The 18,430-nt window shown below is 44.1% G+C and overlaps 1 protein-coding gene across 5 annotated transcripts in view; it reads left to right on the top strand.

Moving 5' to 3' along the window:
* Positions 1–18,430, top strand: part of ARHGEF11 (Rho guanine nucleotide exchange factor 11) — a 262,171-nt gene that overhangs the window by 74,522 nt on the left and 169,219 nt on the right. The gene's annotated exons all lie outside the window — the stretch shown is intronic.

Below are 18,430 nucleotides of genomic sequence, written 5' to 3'. Positions count from 1 at the left end.
CCCCCCTCCGGTGCCACAATCGGCACCTTTCGGGGGGGAGGGGGGTGCAGTTACCTGGATAATCCAGGTAACTGCACCCACTTCCGGACAGACCGCCGCACGGCTCCGCCCACCGCCGCATGGCTCCGCCCCCCCGTTGTGTTCTGGGAAGCACACAGTTCCCAGAGACACAGCGGGGAACCAGCGCAGCGCGGCTTGCGCATGCGCAGTAGGGAACCGGGCAGTGAAGCCCTCATGCTTCACTTCCCGATTCCCTGACAGAGGATGGCGGCGGTGGCAGCAGCGAGACGAGCGATCGCTCGTCATCTGCCGCCGACATCGCTGGAACCTGGGACAGGTAAGTGTGATATTATTAAAAGTCAGCAGCTGCAATATTAGTAGCTGCTGGCTTTTAATATTTTTTTTAGGTGCAGCTCCTCTTTAAAGCGGAGTTCTGCCGAAATTTTTTTATTTTAAAGTCAGCAGCTACAAAAAGTGTTGATTAATAATCGGACGCTCACCTGTCCCACGGTCCAGCGATGCGGGCGTACAAAGCCCCTCTCCTCTTCCCCTTCTTTACACGGCGCCGGCATCACACTGTGGGCACGCACTGCCGTGTCCCAGAAGATTGCAGGGAAGAAGGGTGGAGAGGAACTTTCTTCTGGTGCTACGGAGCCCCGGGGAGGAAGTGGGAGGTGGGTGCCTCTAAAAAGTCCCCCCCAAAAAAAAAAAAATGACATGCCAAATGTGGCATGTCAGGGGGGTCACCGTCACTTAATCATTTTTGGATGGAACTCTGCTTTAAAGCACCACTGAAGCATCAAAAACACTTTAAAAAGCACTTTGAGGCGTTCGGCACATTGATGTGTGTTAGTCGAAGCGAGTGAAAATGAGCCCTAAAGATAAAGTGTAATTGTGGACACATCCACTAGAGGGAGCTGTGTATTTCATTCCAATCACTTCCAATAACAACTATATCAGGCATCTGTCACCGGAGGAGTGCTTTGTTTTGTTCTCTATGGTCTGCAGTGAGATTACAATTGCTGATATGACCAAAATGTTGAGGACAATCCATCAGCAACAGTTCTGAACACTTCACAGTGATGGAATTTTTCATGAAGTTTGGATGAGGTTGAGTTTTGTGAACAATTGTACTCTGGTAGGAAGGGGTTAAAATCGAGAGAGACTTCCATTGTGAGGAGCAGAGGCAGAGCGCGGATCGAGAGCGCGGAGGCGGAGCCTGGAGGGAGAACGCAAGGAGGGAGCGCTGCCTGTGTTGTGGGACTACAAAGCAGAAAAACCAGCTTGTTGTATGAAGCGGAGGGTTCCAGACCTTTCACCACGAGGACAACATCGTATTATTTACTGGAGTTCACTGGTAGAATAAAATGAGGTGTATAACAAGCCCCCCTTACATCCAGGAGTCCCCATCAGAGCCTTCCTTTACTACTATAAGTAGCAGCGTCTTCCCTTACATCCAGGATTGTCCATTAGGTTCCCCCTTACATTCAGGAATCCCCATCCAAATCCTATGTTACATCCAGGAGTCCCCATCGGAGCCCCCCTCTTACATCTAGTAGTGCTCCTCTGACTCCCCCTTACATTCAGGTGTTCCCATCAGAGCCTCCTCTTTCTTCTAGAAGTCTCTATCAGAGTCCTTGCATCCAGGAGTGTCCAATAGGGTCTCCCTTACATCCAGAAGTCCCCATCTGAGTCCCCCTCTTACATTCAGTAGTGCCCATCAGAGTCCCCCTTACATTCAGGTATCCCCTTACTTGGGGATACCTAAGTCCCATCAGAGTCCTCTCTTACATCCAGGATTGTCCATTAGGGCCCCCCTTACATCCAGCAGTGTCCCATACCGTCCCCCTTACATTCAGGACTGTCCGTTGGAGTCCCCCTTACATTCAGGATTTCCCATCATGGCCTCCTCATACTTCTGGATGCGAGGACTCTGATGAAGACTTCTAGAAGTAAGAGGAGGGTCTGATGGGCAGTCCTGGATGTAAGAGGGAACTCCTGAATGTAGGGGGGGACTCTGATGGGGACGCCTAGAAGTAAAGGGATACACTGATGGGGATGCACGAATGCAAGGGGGACTCTGATGGTGACACCTGGAAGTAAGGGGGACCACAATGGACACTCCTGAATGCGAGGAATCTGATGGGGACTTCTAGAAATAAGGGGAGACTCTGATGGGGACTCCTGGGTGTAAGGGGGCACTCATGGATGCAAGGACTCTGATGAAGACTTCTAGGAGTGTCCAGTAGGGTCCCCCTTATTTTTAGAAGTCCCCATCAGAGTCCTTCGCATTCAGGAGTGTCCATTGTGGTATCCCATACATCCAGGACTGCCCATCAAATGCCCCCCATCCTTAAGTTTATTTCCATACGTTTACTCTTCTTAAATGTCTCTTTTTAATATGAAATTAAAAAAGTGTACATTCCCCTCTAATGACCTTCCTCCTACCCCCCCCCCCCCCTCATCCTCTTCGTTCTTCACCTTCAGTCTGTACTCATTGTTGGGGGTAATTAGCAGACAAAAGAGTGCCCATCTGTACAGGAACTGCCACTGCAAAGTGCACTAACCTGTCCCCATGGGCCATGCACAGTTTTTTTTTTGACTCATGGCATGCTGCAAATGATAACTGTCACAGTTGCTTGTGTGCTCAACCAAACCGTCAAGTCATCAAGTGTTTTTTTTTTTTTTTTTTTATCCATGGGGTACAATAATTTGTTAAAAGCATATATACAGCATCGTATAATAATATATTTAAAACAAGAAAAAAAAAGTCTGCACTCTTTTTAAAATAAAATGCATTTGGAAACCTATTTTTGAGTGTGTGTGATTTCATCTTGTACAACCTGTTAAGAGTTTGCTCATACGTGTGGCAGCTCTTGTCCTACCTCTGAAAAGCAACCTGCAGTGGATTGCTTTTCAGAGACATTTGATGGGCCGCATGGAGGCAATATGTTGCCTCCTTACCATCCATTAACCCTGTAAAGGCTGCAGCACAGGTAATGCAGAATGGTTGCAGTTCAGCCCCATACACTTAAATGGGTTGTGTTTGGCGGTACCAACCGCCGAATGCGACATGAGGTTTAAAGTGATTTGTAAAGCTTTGTGTTATTAAAAAAAAAAAAAAAAAAAAACCCATGTCATAATTACCTCCTTAGTTTTGCACAGAGGGGCCCGAACATCCTCTTCTGGGGTCCTCCGGTGACACTGGTAGCTCCTCCCCCACATCATATTACCCCCTAGGAGAAGCGCTCTCCCGAGGGGGTTATCTTTGCGGTCGCGCTCCCGAGTCCAGCATTTGCGTTCGTAGATGCAAAATGCCGGACTCAGCCTGCGCCCCGGCACTGCGTCATTGGATTTGATTGACAGCAATGGTAGCCAATGGCTGCGCTGCTATCAATCTATCCAATCAAGAGCCGAGAACCCCGGGCAAAGGTAGAGTGCGTCTCCACCCCTGGAAATTCCAGCGCTCAGGTGAGAAAACAGGGGGAGGAACTAGGGGGCCGGTCACTAGAAAAAGTTTTTTCACATTAATGCATCACGAGGGGTTACAACCCCTTTAATTTTTGTCTCAGCTATGAAGCAAGGTATGGCATCTGCAGCATGCACACAATCCTGAGCGGCTTCATACCCTTCTTTGGGTGGGTGGTTGGCACTGCATGTGACCACAGAGCAGACCTCCTTTTCCAGCTCCCTCATCATCTCCTTCCATGCTCTCCTCCTGGACTTCTCCAGATCCGCTTCCATCCTCTGGAACTCCCTACCCCAACATGTTTGCCTATCTTTTACTATTCAGGGAACCCTATCTCGCCTCTACCTAACTGGAATTTTAATTCTACTCTTTTTTTATAGTGCTTACCCTTTGTATCACTTGTGCCTCCCTTTTTAGATTGTAAGCGCCTTTGACCAGGGCTGCCCTAACCCTCTGGTCTTGAGTTGTACTGTAACTGTACTGTCTCCATTTATATTGTAAAGCACTGTTGGCTGTATGTAAACAATAATATTTGTTCAGTTTACATGTCATTTACATGTGCAGCCATTGTTGAAGCCCTTGGCCCCTGTGGATCGCTTTTCAGAGGAAGTTTGACAGACCAAGAAGAGGCGATATGTTGCTAACCTTCAAAATGTTGACCCACCACAGCGCAACCATGTGCCTTGCCCACGGTTGCAGGTTGGTTATGGGACAACCCTAGTAATTTGGATGGGTTGCGCTTGGTGGCAGAATGCAACATGCAGTTTAATAAGCCCTGTGTGGCTGCATTTCTGTGTGGGTTGACAATCGGGGGGCAGAAAAACCACGCCTCAGCCACCTTCTTTTACTGCCCCTGGCCTTCGATTTGAATGAGCCCTTAGTCACCTGTCTAAGATCTTTCTGCACTCCTTTACAGGTTCATCTGGCCTTCCATTGACCCCACATTCCCATTGATATGCAAAGGAAGGAAAGCACTGAACAAATGATCATGTGTACAAGCCCAAATTATGGTGTCACTGGCCCCTAGTGGCTTATCTATGTCAATGTATGGGAAAATGCACTGGGAGAAAAGGAAGGAGGAATTTCATCTTACAACAGAGCCCCTGGCAGCTGTCCTGGCATTGGACGGTGGGAGATTACCCAATCAAGGTCACCAGCCAAAATCCTGATCAAACCTCATTGGATGGTGGGAGATCACCCCATCAAGATCACAAGCCAAAAAACATGATCGGACCCCATTGGATTGTGGGGGATCACCCCATCAAGGTTGAAAAGCCAAAGTCCTAATCAGACGTCATTGGATGGTGGGAGATCACCCCATCAAGATCACTAGCCAAAATCATGATCAGACGTCATTGGATGGTGGGAGATCACCCCCATCAAGATCACAAGCCAAAATCCTTAACAGCCCTTGTTGGATGGTGGGAGATCACTCCATCAAGATCACAAGCCAAAAACCTGATCAGACCTCATTGGATGGTGGGAGATCACCCCATCAAGATCACAAGCCAAAATCCTGATCAGACCTCATTGGATGGTGGGAGATCACCCCATCAAGATCACAAGCCAAAATCCTGATCAGACGTCATTGGATGGTGGGAGATCACCCCCATCAAGATCACAAGCCAAAATCCTGATCAGCCCTTGTTGGATGGTGGGAGATCACCCCATCAAGATCACAAGCCAAAAACCTGATCAGCCCTTGTTGGATGGTGGGAGATCACCCCATCAAGATCACAAGCCAAAAACCTGATCAGACCTCATTGGATGGTGGGAGATCACCCCATCAAGATCACAAGCCAAAATCCTGATCAGACCTCATTGGATGGTGGGAGATCACCCCATCAAGATCACAAGCCAAAATCCTGATCAGACCTCATTGGATGGTGGGAGATCACCCCATCAAGATCACAAGCCAAAATCCTGATCAGACCTCATTGGATGGTGGGAGATCACCCCATCAAGATCACAAGCCAAAATCCTGATCAGACCTCATTGGATGGTGGGAGATCACCCCATCAAGATCACAAGCCAAAATCCTGATCAGACCTCATTGGATGGTGGGAGATCACCCCATCAAGATCACAAGCCAAAAACCTGATCAGCCCTCGTTGGATGGTGGGAGATCACCCCATCAAGGTTAAAAGCCAACATTAATGATCGGACCTTGGATCAGACTTCCACAAAGACCAAACCAATTGGGAATAAAGCTGAACTTCAGACAGGTTTTTGTTTGGTTTTGGATAGCGTAGAGAGGAATAAAAATTTGTGTCAAATTTCTTATTTCTGTCTGACACAATTGGGGTGATGTTTGCCATAATTTTTTTCCTAATGGGACTTCAGGACAAATTTCCCCCAGTAAGGACACAGAGGGCAGTAAAAGCCCAATAGAGGTGCACTGCTCACCCTTCTCCACCAAATCCAAAACCATACAAAAGATATTGCCTGGGGCTGACCTTGGTATGGATCCAATTAAATTGTCTGAGCACATCTATGAGTGGTTTCCATTGTCTGAAGTGACTAGATCTTCACAATGATATCCACGTTCTCAGAAGGTGATGGTACAGAAATAATTCCCCCTCCTTCAGGTTCCGGACCAGTTCTGTCTGACCTCAGGTAGGGCTATGTGAACCAGACAGCTCCCCGTTATTGTCCATTATCTCAATGACTGTCCTCTTGGCACTGGGAGTTCCCAGGCTTCGTCTCCAACCATGTCCGTATTATCCATGAGCAAATCTCGATTTCCTCATAAAAAAAGACTTTATAGAACAGATGCGGCAAATAACACTTACGTGTTTGGAAAAAGTCCACCCATATTCATGGTGATACAGGGAATTAAGAAAGGATTGGGAGAATGTATTGGGTGACGTGACCCATCCTCTGATTTCCAAATAGTATGGAAGTGGGTCCACAGTGTGCTCTAAAACTGGTACATGTAAAACCATCAACTAAGACTATGAAATAATAATATAATAAGGAATCCTAGATAGAGAACAAAAGCAATGTAATATAATAACAAAATCATACAAAACATAATTATAATATAACCACAAAATCCAATAAAACAATGAAAGCCAAGTATAACTTGATAAATATATAACATGGCTTCATATTAAAAAGAAAAAGAAACTAAACTTACAATTAAGAAGTGTGACAAATTCCAGACACGGCTTAAAGTGATATTAAAGCAGTATTAAACCCCAAACCAAAAATGTAATGTATTACAGCTTACCAATCTTTAGATGTAGTGGCTGCATTAGTTTTCTCTTTTAGGCTTTTTCCCCCTCTGTTTTCACCTGGTGCGCTAGCCAGTAACACACCTTCTCTTTTAGAGGGCCTCCATTCTGGATGAAGTAGAACAGGAGGCACACAGATTCCGTGCTGTTTCGGCCCCACTTCCTGATGTCGCAGGAGATCCTGTCGGTCAACCTCCTGTAAAGAGGGGAGTGGAGGCATGGCTTACCAGAGCTGTGTGTCTGGCTCTGGAGCGTGCCCGTATGAGTGCCCCCTTGGCACACGGTTTGCTGAGGAGGCGCCTGGAGGGAGAAGGAGGGGGACAGCATTGGCAGGGGAGTCCAGAAGAGGAGATAAGGGCCCGCTCTGTGCAATATCATTGCACAGAGCAGGTGAGTATAACAAAAAAAAAAAATCCTTTAGTACCACTTTAAGGATTGGTTCACACCTAATACCGATGCGGCTCCCAGCAGGGTTCCATTGCGTCCTAGTCCACCGCTTCAGGTCCGATTTCCACCTGAATTTTGGTCTGAATTCGGACCTGAAATGGGCCAAAAGACACACGGGGCTCCTGTGCAAATTCGCACTGGAGCCGCATTGGAGATATGTGAGCCGGCTCCATAGAGAGCCGTTCACAATACCTGCTAAGACAGGTACAGTGGTGTGAAAAAGTGTTTGCCCCCTTCCTCATTTCCTGTTCCTTTGCATGTTTGTCACACTTAAGTGTTTCGGAACATCAAACCAATTTAAACAATAGTCAAGGACAACACAAGTAAACACAAAATGCAATTTGTAAATGAAGGTGTTTATTATTAAAGGTGAAAAAAAATCCAAACCATCATGGCCCTGTGAAAAAGTGATTGCCCCCCTTGTTAAAACATACTATAACTGTGATTGTCCACACCTGAGTTCAATTTCTCTAGCCACACCCAGGCCTGATTATTGCCACACCTGTTCACAATCAAGGCATCACTTAAATAGGAGCTGCTTGACACAGTAAGGTCCACCAGAAGATCCTTAAAAGCTACACATCATGCCGAGACCCAAAGAAATTCAGGAACAATTGAGAAAGAAAGTAATTGAGATCTATCAGTCTGGAAAGGGTTATAAAGCCATTTCCAAAGCTTTGGGAATCCAGCGAACCACAGTGAGAGCCATTATCCACAAATGGCGAAGACATGGAACAGTGGTGAACCTTCCCAGGAGTGGCCGGCCGCCAAAAATTACCCCAAGAGCGCAGCGACGACTCATCCAAGAGGTCACAAAAGACCCCACAACAACGTCCAAGGAACTGCAGGCCTCACTTGCCTCAGTTAAGGTCAGCGTTCATGCCTCCACCATCAGGAAAAGACTGGACAAAAATGGCCTGCATGGCAGAGTTCCAAGGAGAAAACCACTGCTGAGCAAAAAGAACATCAAAGCTCGTCTCAATTTCTCCACAACACATCTTGATGATCCCCAAGACTTTTGGGACAACATTCTGTGGACCGATGAGACAAAAGTGGAACTCTTTGGAAGGTGTGTGTCCAAGTATATCTGGTGTAGAAGGAACACTGCATTTCATAAAAAGAACATTATACCAACAGTAATTTGCACCCACTTCCAGGCATAGACTCCCACGGGAGTCTACGCCTCTTCCCATCCCCCCACGATGTCTGCTGGGACACACACAGGTCCCAGAGACAACGGGGACCATTCGCTGCGTGACTCGGGCATGTGCAGTAGGGAATCGGGAAGTGAAGCCGCAAGGCCTCACGTTTTTGTAAATATTTTCTTCTATCTTTTCATGTGACAACACAGAAGAAATGACACTTTGCTACAATGTAAGTAGTGAGTGTACAGCTTGTATAACAGTGTAAATTTGCTGTCCCCTCAAAATATCTCAACACACAGCCATTAATGTCTAAACCGCTGGCAACAAAAGTGAGTACACCCCTAAGGGAAAATGTCCAAATTGGGCCCAAAGTGTCAATATTTTGTGTGGCCGCCATTATTTTCCAGCACTGCCTTAACCCTCTTGGGCATGGAGTTCACCAGAGCTTCACAGGTTACCACTGGAGTCCTCTTCCCCTCCTCCATAACATCACGGAGCTGGTGGATGTTATAGAATTTGCGCACCTCCACCTTCTGTTTTGAGGATTTCCCACAGATGCTCAATAGGGTTTAGGTCTGGAGACATGCTTGGCCAGTCCATCAATCTTCTATTGTCCCATTTTGGTGAGCCTGTGCGAATTGTAGCCTCAGTTTCTTGTTCTTGGCTGATAGGAGTGGCACCCAGTGTGGTCTTCTGCTGCTGTAGCCCATCTACTTCAAGGTTTGATGTGTTGTGCATTCGGAGATGGTATTCTGCATACCTTGGTTGTAAGGAGTGGTTATTTGAGTGAGTTACTGTTGCCTTTTTATCATCTCAAACCAGTCTACCCATTCTCCTCTGACATCATCAAGACATTTTCATCCACACAACTGTCGCTCACTGGATATTTTCTCTTTTTTGGACCTTAACCTCTTCCCATCCGTGCTATAGCCAAATTACGGCTACAGCGTGGACCTACATTGCCAGGAGGCCATCAATAGACGTCCTCTCCTTTGCACGTTCCCCACGAGCCATGCTCTGTGATCACCGAGTCAATGAGATCCCGGCCCCTTACCATGTGATCAGCTATTGGCCAATGACAGCTGATCACGTGATGTAAACAAAAGCTCGGTAATCTTCTTTTTTTTTTTTTTTTTTTTCCTCCTCACACTGACAGCGTGAGGAGAAAAAAAAGCCAATCACCTGCTTCTGTTGAAGGGACATCGGTCCTGAAGAGGAAGAGGCACGGCCACCTCATCTGGGCCAACCAGTACCGCCTGGCAGTGCCTACCAATGAATATCAGTGACGCCAATGAGTGCCACCTATCAATGTCCACCAGTGGTGCCAATCAGTGACTCATCAGGGCCATCTAGCAGTTCTGCCCATCAGTGTCACCTACCAGTGCATGCCACCTATCGATGCCCTTCAGTGCCACTCTGCCGTGCCACCTCTCAGTGCCCATCAGTGCCGCCTCATCAGCGTACATCAATGAAGGAGAAAAATTACCTGTTTGCAAAATTTTATAACAAAATATAAAAAGTTTTTGTTTTCAAAATCTTCTTTAATTCTTTTCAACAAAAAATATAAAATCCAGAGGTGACCAAATATGCGCAATTGTCATTCAAAGAATGAGAGCGCTGAAAGCTGAAAATTGGTTTGGGCAGGAAGGGGGTTTAAGTCCAACAACCATGCCAAGTCACCTAAACCCCCTTTCTTCCCCATTCTGGTGCTCAGGTTGAACGTCAGCAAGTTGTCTTCACCACGTCTAGATGCACTGAGTTGCTGCCATGTGATTGGCTGATTAGCATTTTGTGTTACCAAGCAATTGAACAGGTGTACCTAGTAAAGTGGCCGGTGAGTGTACATCCTACCAGTATAATTAATAAAAAATATAATCAAAGCCAAACTCCACCTTTTGTGTTTTTTAAAATAAAAATCCCACTACCCCACAGGTTTGAAAACAAAAAGCGATGCAAAGCTTACCTGGTGGGCACTGTCCTTTTTACAGATTCACTACTCTGCAATCCAACACCAATTGTCTTCCGGGTTGAATGACACTCGGCGCCATTGAACTCCCTTCCTATGAGCTCAGGGTGTCAAGGACACACCCTCTTTGTGTTATAATATGACCAATCTAAAGACTGAGCCCATGGGCCTTTCGACACAGAGTCGCATAACAAGTGAATACACAGTTATTTCATTGTGTGCCGTATCAATCAATGTGACTTAAGTCGCATCGACTTTTAAAAAGGTTCCTGCACTACTTTGATGTGCTTAGGAGTCCCATACACTCAAATGTCGCATGAAAAATGCAAAAAAGTAACACTGCATAGTTGCACTGAAAATCAATGGGGTTGCAGCAGTGTGAACCGAGGCTGAAAGATTGAAAGTTTAAAGTGGTGTTTCCACCAAAAAATAAAAAATTGTTTAAAATTCTTAAAAAAATAATTGGAAAAAAAAATGTTTTACTCACCTCTGAATGTCTGTTGCTAGGGGGTCCCTCGTAGTCTGCCTTCTTCCTTGCCCAGGCTGGTGACATCACTTCCCCTTGTGCCGCACAAGAGACCTGTGCCGCATTTGGGACCTGTCACGTCACGTGTCCCAGATGACTGTACGGCGTATCACGGCGCCCTGCGCCGCTCGCGCATGCGCAGTGGGTGCCCGGTTGTGAAGCCACAGCCGGGTGACCAAGGTAAGAATGACGGCGCCGCGAGCGGAGCGGGGAACAAGGGAGGGCTTCGTTCCCCCGCATCGCTGGACCCGGAGACAGGTAAGTGTCCGATTTATTACAAGTCAGCAGCTGCAGTATTTGTAGCTGCTGACTTCTTCTTTTTTTTTTTTTAGGGGGCACCCCACTTTAACTAAAAGCAAACTTTTTTTTTTTTTTTTTTTTTTTTTTTTTTTTTTTTTTTTTTTTTTTTTTTTTTTTAAGGTTGGCTAGAGTGGAGCCTCAAAGTGTTTTTATTGCTTTCTGTGCTTCCATTTAGGAGATTCACCCTCTCTACTTGTCCTGTATACAGTTGTCACTGAGAATAGAATTAACAGAAAATCTCAAATTTTGTGTTGTCACCACAACATGAGTAGAGGGGAAATCTTCCAATGGGGACCCTAATTTGATGGCCTTGGAGGGATTTTCTCTTACTTCCTGTTTTGCCTATGGGACAGGAAGTGAAGGGAAATCTCCCCAATGGGACACAGATGGCAAAAAAAAAAAAAAAAAAAAAAAAACCTTCCCTTAGCTATCTAAAATGGAAAAATAAAATATAGCTTTTCGTGCTACTTTAATATAAGGCACATAAAAAGCTAACACTTTTAGGACCTTTTAAGATATTTTTTGACCATCAAAATTTCTCCTTTGCTAAGCTGATATAAAAAAAAAAAAAAAGAGAGAAGCAGATTCTAATTGGTAACCAAAACTGACACATTTTCAGACGGTAACCTGTTAACCATGCCACAGATGATTAGAGCCTGTCTGCGTTCCCTCGTATAATTTTCTATCAGATGAGTAATGTCTACTATCTTGTGGTTCAGTTGACTTTGGCATTAAGATTTAGGAGCTGTAAGATCTTGGGGCTGGGAGTCTGAAATTTCAAAAACAATAAAAACAAACAATGGTCTTTGTTTTGCTTTATGTCTTTAACCACTTCAGCCCTGGAAGGATTTACCCCCTTCCTGACCAGGGTACTTTTTGCGCTTCAGCACTGCGTCGATTTAAATGACAATTGCGCGGTCGTGCGACGTTGCACCCAAACAAAAGTGACTTTTTTGACCCTTTTTTCCCCACAAATAGTTTTCTTTTGGTGGTATTTGATCACCTCTGCAGTTTTTTTATTGTTTGCTTTATAAAAAAAATATATTTTTTACTTTTTGCTATAATAAATATCCCCCAAAAAATATATAAAATAAAATAGATTTCTTTCTCAATTTAGGCTATGTATTCTAGATATTTTTGGTAAAAAAAATTGCAATAGGCGTATATTGATTGGTTTGCGCAAAAGTTATCGCGTCTACAAAATAGGGGATAGATTTATGGCATTTTTATATGATTTTTTTTTTTTTTTTTTTATTAGTAATGGCGGCAATCTGCGATTTTTCTCGTGACTGTGATATTATGGCGGACAAATCGGACACTTTTGACACTATTTTGGGATCATTTATACAGAGATCAGTGCTATAAAAATGCACTTACTGTGTAAATGACACTGGCAGGGAAGGGGTTAAACACTAGGGGGCGATCAAGGGGTTAAGTGTGTCCTAGGGAGTGATTCTAACTGGGGGGGTGGGCTACCACGGACATGACAGCGATCACTGCTCCCAAGGACAGGGAGCAGTAGATCCCTGGCATGTCACTAGGCAGAACAGGGAAATGCCTTGTTTACCCCCGCTCTGCCGCTCTGTGACACGATTGCGGGCCCTGGCGGACATTGAGTCCATGGGACTTACGGGCATGGTCAGGGAGTACGCAGCGGGCACGTGCGTACCCACAATGCCTTGATTTAAATGGGACATACCTGTATACCCATTTGCCCAGCTGTGCCATTTTGCCTACGCAGATCGTCGTGCACTAGTTGGCATGTGGTTAAACAATCGATGAATACTTTGTTTTTTGCTAAGTATATTAAATATTTGTATTACAAATACTGTTACAGAGCAGCAGCAGCTGTTTGCTTTCAGACTGTCTTTCTCTAATTGAAAGTCTGCATAAAGCTGTACAGAGCTGGGGAAGGAGTTTCCACTTTAACTTATAGCCACATGAAGAAGCAGTTAACCTCATTTTAACTTTGATTAACCTATTATGGGAAATGAACGTGGAAAGCTCCTCCTGTTAGCACTTCAGTCTCGTTTGGGCTGTTTTCTGCCTAAATACAGTGGTAATCATAGAAAGGTGGAGCTGGAAACTCATGTGTAGAAATGCCACTACTGTGGTTCCCAAACCGATATAAGGAGCTGGTTTTATTATTATTATGACCTTTTAAGAGTACAGTCACATTGGGGGCGGGTTTGAAATTGTGCGAGTTCTGCTAAACTCACACAATTTCAAACCCGCATTTCATTGGTTCAGTTCTGGGGCGATTTAAAAGACTTCTGTGTGGGTTCATGCACGGATGTCTATTGAACTTGTCCCAGAAGTTGCTAAAAGTAGTGCAGGAACTACTTTTGGAAATCGGTGCGGCGCCGCAAAGACGGCGTTGCACTGATTCGGACAGTGCCATTGTCAGCAGTAAGTTGTGATTTGACATGTCAAATCGCTCCGAAGTGAACGGGGGCTAAAGGAAAAGTTCAGCGTTTTCACAAAAAATGATTTGGTGAACAAACTCAAGATATTCTGGGCACCACTCTGCACAAAACAGTCATGATGCCCCTTGTTGCTGGTGTAGGGGTCCCTACACCTCAATACACAGCCCCAAAATCCATCAGAATGCTCACAATGGCAAGTATTCATTGGCCAATAGGACCTTCAATGAGAAGCACGTCTTTCTTCTGGGACACCTTTCTGGATGTAGTTGTCTGAGATGCGCTTCTCATTGGTCAGTATGGTCACATGGCTGTACTGATCAATGAGCGCTTGCCATTGCGAGCGTTTATGATGGGTACTTTCTCTGGAACTATGTATTGCGTTGTGCGGCGTATAGACCCCTACACCGGCAGGACAGGACATCATGACCGACATGTGCAGCGGGGTCCAGAGTAGGGTTACCACCTCATCCCTTTAAAATCGAACACATATGAATCACAGTTCTGAGGCTAATTTAAAGCAGATAAGGTACCAAGTGAGTTGAATTACCACCTTAAACAGCCACAGAACCTGTGTAATTCATATGTGTTTGGTTTTAAAGGGATGAGGTGGTAACCCTAGTCCAGAGGGGTGGTCAAGACATTCGGAGTTTGTTCACCTTTTCATTATTCACAAAGAGGTGAACTTGCCCTTTTAAGTTTAGAACGGGGCATACTGACTACTTTACTTTACGATCATGATCGCTGTTGCAAATAAGAGTTGTTTATTTTCTTTTTTGTTCGTGGGGAACGGGCCTATGTAATGATTAAAAATAAAATAATTCTGTTCCAGCGTTGGGCTTTGAAAGCTTATTTTAGGTATAATAATAATATTTGTGGTCTATGAAGGGTCATCTCTATCCAAACAAGCGTGGCTTGAGAAATGAAGTCCCCTGCCCAGTGGCATGGAGTTTGCCCTGAGAAAGGGTAATTTTTTTGACCCAACAATATTAACACTAAAGAGCAAAATGATCATCAAAAACGTATTTATATTGTTTTTAGCTACCAGAAATAAAAGAATTTCTGTTTTTTAGAGACCACACCTTACCCTAAAAATTCCGTCCGTCCTCTTCATAGTATCAGTATGACATGGCTAAGCCCTTGTAGACCCGGTCGGAGATTCCGACAACCAAATCCGTTGGATTTTGTCTGACGGATCTTGTCCGAAACTGTTGCATACACACGGTCGGACAAAGTTGTTGGAAAATCCGATCTTTCAGAACGTGATGACGTAATTTCGTTACGATGGGACTACGTTCAGGCTAGTAGCCAATAGCTTTGATGTAGGAATTTGATCTGAGCATGCGTGGCACTTTGTCCGATCGGAATTCTCTACACATGATCGGAGTATGTCCGATCGGAGCATTTTGTCGGAAAATATTTCCGGCAAGTTGGAAAATTTGTTCCGACGGATATTCCGACGGAAACAGTCCGATGTAGACCACACACAGTCGGAATATCCAACAAAACGCTCCGATCAGACACATTCCGTCGGAATCTCCGATCGTGTGTACAAGGGCTAAGATTTGCCACTCTTAGCATGAAAATTTGCTCTGTGAACAAACTTGTAGACACATTTAATGAATTATTAATGAACACTCAGCTACATTAATGTGAGTCAGATTTTTGCCTTGAGGTTAACTTTAAATGCTTGTTGGTAATTATCTCATTGGCACATTTTTCCGTGAGCTACACATGAAGTGACTACCAACAAGCAGTTAAATCTCCCAGTAGCTAATCCATTTAATCATTTATAGCCCTAATCTTAGCATACCTCCCAATTTAGGCTAGCCATTAACTGGCCATAAAGGTTTTTGAATGTATAGTCATACGAAAATTTGTATAAAAATGTATCGGTACATCCCGTGCTTTGACAAATCTTGTTTAGAAGTGCTTCCAAATTTTGTTAGCTTTTTATCGGTTTTTGGAGTGAATGGATTTTCCAGATCAAAAATGTCATTCCGTGTTAGAAATTTGAGAGAAATTCTGCTCCTTCAAATTTTCTCATTACCGCAGTCAAAAATTGAACTTCGACTTGACCTCATTACCGATTAGACATGTGCAAAAGGAAAAAATTTGTTTAGTTTAGTTTCGTTTTAATTCGTTAATTCATTAATTTCGTTTAGTTATATTCGTTAACTTCCTTAAATTCGTTTTCGGATTTCGTTTAGTTTTCTACCGAATTTGAAAAATCGGCCACATTTGAAAATATTTCAACCAAATTCGAAAATATTTCAACCGCATTCGAAATGATTTCAACATGATTCGACATTATTTCAACCACATTCGAAAATATTTTGTGCCCCGACTTTAGGGCCATGTATCTCGGGGTCACTTGGTTCTAGAAACTCCAAATTTGGATATGTTGTAGTGCTAGTACTATTGTATTTGCATACCAAATTTGGGGTCTCTAGCTATAAGTGACCCCGAGATATTTGGCCCCAAAATCTGGTCGCAAAATGTCATTCTCTGCTCTAATAACTAATAACATTTTGCGACCCGATTTTGGGGCCACATATCTTGGGGTCACTTTTATAGCTAGAAACCCCAAACACAATAACACAATAATACTAGCACTACAAACACAATAATACTAGCACTACAACATATCTAAATTTGAAGTGTCTAGCACCAAGTGACCCCGAGATACATGGCCCTAAAGTCGGGTCACAAAATATTTTCGAATGCGGTTGAAATAATGTCGAATCATGTTGAAATCATTTCGAATGCAGTTGAAAGAATTTCGAATGCGGTTGAAATAATTTTGAATCATGTCGAATTCATTCAAATTAATTTGTTATATTTCTTTCGTATTCGTTGTAATTTGTTATTTTTTTATTCGGACATTCGGATGCACCTGAATGTGCGAAAGATGCAAAATTCGGCCGAATTTAGATTCGTTACGAAACGAATTGCACTAGCCTATTACCGATTAGAAAATAAAAAAATGTTCTTAAAGAGGAAAAACTTCACATGAAGTTCTACTGTTGTATGGACAGCTATACAAACTTTGATTTCTCGTGTTTAGAAAATCAATAAATACCCCTATCTACGCTAAACCGCAGGGATGGAGGAATCTCCCTGGTGGCTCCAGCTGTCTGAATAACCAAGAAGTGACTGTATCTGATAGGATAGGATATAGCAGCCACTGTTCAGCCAACAATTTTCCACCCAGTTACTTCAATTTTCCATTTGGAGCTTTTCGAGCCAAATGGTGCCAACTAGACCACCTACAGCTCAAATATTAAACCATGTGTGGTCAGTTTACTGAGATAAGAATGAGGAACACCCCTAGGCATAGAGTATGTTGGCAAGGGACTCACCTCTGCCACAGTCCCAGTTCCATGGACCACTTAAAGGGGAGGACTGGGAACTCTTGACGTATTAGGCAAACATAAACAACTGGCCATCATGGGTACAGACTGACACCTTCCAGAATTGGCTTCCTGTCATTTGGTCGCATGACATCTCAGAGCCAGAAAGATGGGATGTGATGGGAAATCCAAAATTTTGGAGTTGTTAAAGAAACAGAAGAAGGTGAGGGGGTCTTCAAAGGGTTCAGCTTCTTTTGGTGACAAGGGATTTCCCCTCACTTTGGAGAGATTTCATCTAATTTAGAGTTCACAGGAAGTGAAATTAAATCTCTCTGAGAGGACATAGATAACAAAAAAAAAAAGAAGAGGAATATTCCAACACCCCCCCCCCCCCCTTTTTCTTTCCCCTTGTACATCGCCTGCTGGGATGTCTTAAAAAAGCATAGTTCTATTCCCAGCGAATCCAGCGTTGTTTGATGTTCTCTTCATACATCCTCAGGGGGCTGGCTGTCTTTCTGGTTCTTGCAGCTAGCCCCCTGATGATGAATGTGGCATAAATTGGTGTTGCATGCGCAGTGCCATGGAGATTGCCCTGAAGCCCCTTGAATGCATGATGTGGTATCTCAGGAAGCATGAGGCAGCTGGCTTGACGGCCTTCTCATCTAGCCAAGAAAGCAGGCTCCAGGTTTCGAAAAAATTGTATTTAAAAATAAAATAAAAATTACAAGTCTAATTGTGTAATGGGAGGGGGCACTTATGTCCCAAGGTCCACTTTAACTCTTCCCTACTATATCCAAAGCTAAGCCCCATACACACAGGCTGCATATCAACTGAAATAAACTGGTACAGTAGCCTATCTCACGACCCTCTTCTGTTGAACGAGCATGCTGGAAAACAGCAGCCGATCGGCATCCGATCAGTGCTCTTGTCTTTACTAACATCACATCGTTGGTACAGGACCTCCTTGCAAGCTCCTCCTTTTTTTTTTTTTTTCAGCCTTCATGTACAGAAGCCTATACCCTCAGTTGACCCAGAGGAAGGCAAAAAATAAACCCCTGTGAAGCATGGTCCAGTTGGCTCTAGCTGGGAAAAATAGATTCTTTCCTAATCCCCCAGAAAGTAATTGGAAATTCCCTGGATCATTAATCGGTTGAGTTTTATTTTATTGAATAAACTAAAATATATATCACTTTAAAGCTCTTCCTGGTTGAATTTTGACATGCCATCGCTCATTGAGAGGCTCATGCATTTGCCTTTTTATTTTATGTTGTTTTTTGCTTTGCATTTGCTGTAGTTCTGTGCGTGACTTTTGTTCTGTGTTTCTGTGAGCTGCCTTATCTCTGCACATGCATAACATGCTCTGTGTACACATGAATCTAGGGGAGGTTTTCCACGCCTCCTCAGTGTCTACTCTCCATTACTGGCAGCACTTTACTTTCTACTTTGCAAAGACCTGCACTTAAAATGTTCCCTGTGAATGCCGGAGGATAGCCATGTTTGTCTGTGCCTCTCACACACTGTCTGTTGTCATGCCTATTTGTTTCTCTCTCTCTCCACTCTGCCTT

The sequence above is a fragment of the Lithobates pipiens genome, unplaced genomic scaffold, assembly GCF_037356315.1.
Source record: "Lithobates pipiens isolate NorthernLeopardFrog02 unplaced genomic scaffold, aLitPip1_a1.2 Scaffold_30, whole genome shotgun sequence".
In the NCBI taxonomy this organism is placed as follows: Eukaryota; Metazoa; Chordata; class Amphibia; order Anura; family Ranidae; genus Lithobates; species Lithobates pipiens.
This window is presented reverse-complemented; position numbering and strand designations above follow the sequence as displayed.